We start from the raw sequence: 3951 nt of genomic DNA, 5'->3' as shown, positions 1-3951 counted from the left end.
AGTAGCTGGGACTACAGGTGCTGGCAGAAGAAATTTCTAAGCAGTAAAGCCTTCAAAAATCAGCCTGGCTGCTTCTAACAACGTATGATCAAATATGGGAGCAAAGGAATGAGTTAAAGTTGGAACTTATATTTAAAAGGGAAGCAGAGTGTAAAAGTTTGGAAAATTTGCAGCCTAGCCATGTGGCAGACAAAGAAAAAGTTTTCTCAGTAGAGGACTATAAGAGGGCTGTGGAGTAACCATTTGCTAGAGAGATTTGGCATGACAAAAGGGGAGCCAAGTATTAATATCTAAGGCTATGGGAAAAAGACCTTGAAGGCATTTCAGAGATCTTTGTGGCAGCCTATCCCATCACAGACCCAGAGGCCTAGAAGGAAAGGGTTTGGGGGGCCAGGCCCAGGGCCCTGCTGCCCTGTGCAGCCTTGGGATACTACTCTCTGCATCCCTGCTGCTCCAGCTCTAGATCCAGCTGTGTCTCAAAGGTCCCCAAGTGCAGCTTGTGTTGCTGCTTCAAAGGGTGCAAGCCATAAGCCTTGGTGGTTTCTATATAATGCTAAGTCTGTAAGTGCATGGAATGTGAGAGTAAGGAGGCTTGGCAGCTTCTATCTAGATTTTAAAGGATATATGAGAAAGCCTGGGGCAGAGCCCTCACAGAGAATCTCTACTAGGTCAGTGCAGAGGGGAAATGTGGGTTTAGAGCCCCCCACGTAGAGTCTCCACTGGGGCACTGCCTAGTGGAGCTGTGAGAATGGGTAACTGTCATCCAGACCCCAGAATGGCAGAGCCATGGGCAGCTTGTATCCTGAGCCTGGAAAAGTTGCAGGCACTCAACTTCAACCTGTGACAGCAGCCACAGGGGCTGTATCCTGCAAAGCTATAGGGGCAGGGCTGCCCATAGCCTTGGAAGCCCACCCCTCACACCAGTGTGCCTGGATGCAGGACATAGAGTCAAAGATTATGTTGGAGATTTAAGGGTTAATGACTGCCCTGCTGGGTTTTGGACTTGCTTGGGGCCTATTGCCCCTTTATTTTAATTTAATTTAATTTTTTTTTAGGCAGGATCTTACTCTGTTGCCCAGGCTGAAGTATAGTGGCACAATCGTGGCTCACTGCAGCCTCAAACTCTTGGGCTCAAGTGATTCTCCTGCCTCAGCCTCCTGAGTAGCTGGGACTACAGGCATCTACTACCATGCCCAGCCCCTGTTGCCCTTTTCTTTTGGTTGATTTCTCCCTTTTAGAATGGGAATGTTTACCCAATGCCCGTACCACCATTGTATCTTGGAGGTAAATAACTTGCTTTTACAGGTTTATAGGTGGAAGGAGTTTAGTCTCAGATGAGACTTGAGACGTGATTTAATGCTGAAACAAGTTAAGAGTTTAGGAAATTATTGCAAAGGCATAATTATATTTTGAAGTGTGAGAAAGACATGAGATTTGGGGGGCCAGGGGCAGAATAATATGGTTTGGATGTTTGTGCCCTCCAAATTTCATGTCGACATGTGATTCACAATGTTGGAAGTGGAGCCTGATGGGAGGTGGTTAGATCATGGGGGTGGATCCCTCATGAATGGTTTAGCAACATTCCCTTGGTGATAAGTGAGTTCTTGTTCAGCTAGTTCCCAAGATATCTGGTCATTTAAAAGTGTGGCGCCTCCCCTCTCTCTCTCTTGCTCCCACTCTCACCATGTGACGTGCTGGCTCTTCGTTGCCTTCTGCCATGATTGAAAGCTTTCCTGAGGCCTCACCAGAAACTGATGCCGTCACAATGCTTCCTGTAAAGCCTGCAGAACCGTGATCCAATTAAACCTCTTTTCCCCAGCCTCAAGTATTTCTTTACAGCAATACGAGAATGGCTTAACACACGAGGTAGTATCTTTTTGAGTACTCTACCCAGAAGCCTGCGTGTTATGAAGTTTTTCCCACTCTGGCAGGTGAGGAGATAAATTATTCCCATCCCTTTGTGAGTTCTGGGGTTGTTCCACCCACTCCTTTTCCGTGACTGTTTTTCCAGGCTTGGGTAGTTTCCTCACACACTTATGCTGATCAAAATTCAGCTGAAGACTCAACGGGACCCTTGGCAGGTTTCCAGAACTCTCTCTCTCTCTGTCTCTGCAGCTCTCTCCTCTCCATGCAACTCTCTTTCTCAGGACCTCTGCTCTATGAATTCTAGCTGTCTTGGCCTCCCAGAATAATCAACTCTGTTTCCTCATCTCTGGGAGAATGCTGGCCTCTGTTTGGGTTCCCTTTCCCTGCACTGATGTCTGGAAACTCTCCAGGCAGTAAATTGGGAGCAATTTTAGTACTTACCTCATTTCCCCCCTTCTCTAATGTATCAATGCCTGCACTGCCTGTTGTACCATATCCTAAAATTGCTTCTTCCAATTTTTTTTAGTTATTTAGAGTAGGAAGATAAATTTAGACCCCATTACTTTATCATGGAGTAGCAAGCCAGAAGTGATTCCTAGGTAAGTCTTGAATTAGGCTTGGAATGCTGTGTTCAGAGGGTTGGCAATCTTTCTCATATGATATGTATGTGTGTGACCTGTGATGAAGAGGTTGAAGGAAACTCCCCACGTTCTGTCAGTGTAAAAATTTAACAGCTGTTGCTATCATGACAGTTAACATTTATGATGATGAAGGATGTATCACGTGTAAAGTACATGACATGAGGGCATCATTTAAAGAGCACCTGCTACTAGAGGCAGAATAGAATGTTGTTTTAGGACAGGACACCTAGCATCAGAAAGCACAGTGTGTAAATCCAGGCTTTGGTGGAATCCTGGGCAAGCTGTCTAACCCCTTTGTATCTAGGTCTCCTTATTCACTGGTCTATTAATAGAAACAGGGGTGAATGTGGGCTGTTGCAGCCACTCGAAGGGGAGAGTGCCAGGAAGGAGGTCATGATGGGTCAGCTGGGCCCAGGGGTAGAAAGTCCCTAGAACAGATGCCATCAGCACGCCCTGCCCGGCAGTGCAGAAAGAGATGGGTGTTGCTCAGGTCAGCTTTGAACGTGATCCTGTAGGTAGCTGGGATGTCCCTTGAAGACAGAACCCATAGGATGGATTCTTCCAGCTCCCAGGACATGCACAGGGAGGAGTGACTCACTGAGACTGAGAGTACTTCAAATGTCTAGTCTTGCTTCAGCATGTTGTGAAGATCAAATTTCTTTCAGGGGTCTTTACTCAGCTTTGGCTACCTTTATGGCCTCTGTGACAGTGGCTACCACTGTCACTGATATTGCTGTGGAATAAGGCACAGCCAGGCATATGGGCAGGAGCTCTGGGGCCAGACAGACCTGGGCATAAGTACTAGCTTTTATCCTCTGGCCCTGGTAAGCTTGAGTAAGTCAGCTGATGAACAGTGCCTCAGTTTACTCATCTGTAAAACAGTGATTAATAATAACCACCACCCAGGGATGTTATCAGTATTAAAGAAGTTAACTGACCATTAAAATAGAGCATCTCTGGAAAAAATAATGACAAAAGCAGCCGGGTGCGGTGGCTCATGCCTGTAATCTCGGCATTTTGGGAGGCTGAGGCTGGCAAATCACTTGAGGTCAGGAGTTCAAGGCCAGCCTGGCCAACATGGTGAAACCCTGTCTCTACTAAAAATACAAAAATTAGCCGGGTGTGGTGGCAGACGCCTGTGGTCCCAACTACTCGGGGTGGGGGTGGGGGGTGCTGAAGCAGGAGAATCGCTTGAACCCAGGAGGCAGAAGTTGCAGTGAGCTGAGATCACGCCACTGCAGTCCAGCTTGAGCAATAGAGGGAGACTCCGAAAGACAAAAACAATAGTACTGGCTAATGTTTATCTCACATTTATTCTGTGCCAGGTCTTGAGAGAACTCGTGTGTGTGTGTGTGTGTGTGTGTGTGTGTATATGTGTGTATATATAAACATATATAAACATATATATGTTTATATATATACACATATATAAACATATATATGT

The sequence above is a fragment of the Hylobates moloch genome, unplaced genomic scaffold (assembly GCF_009828535.3).
Source record: "Hylobates moloch isolate HMO894 unplaced genomic scaffold, HMol_V3 SCAFFOLD_7, whole genome shotgun sequence".
NCBI lineage: Eukaryota > Metazoa > Chordata > Mammalia > Primates > Hylobatidae > Hylobates > Hylobates moloch.
The sequence above is the reverse complement of the archived record's forward strand: the minus strand, read 5'-3'. Positions refer to the sequence as shown.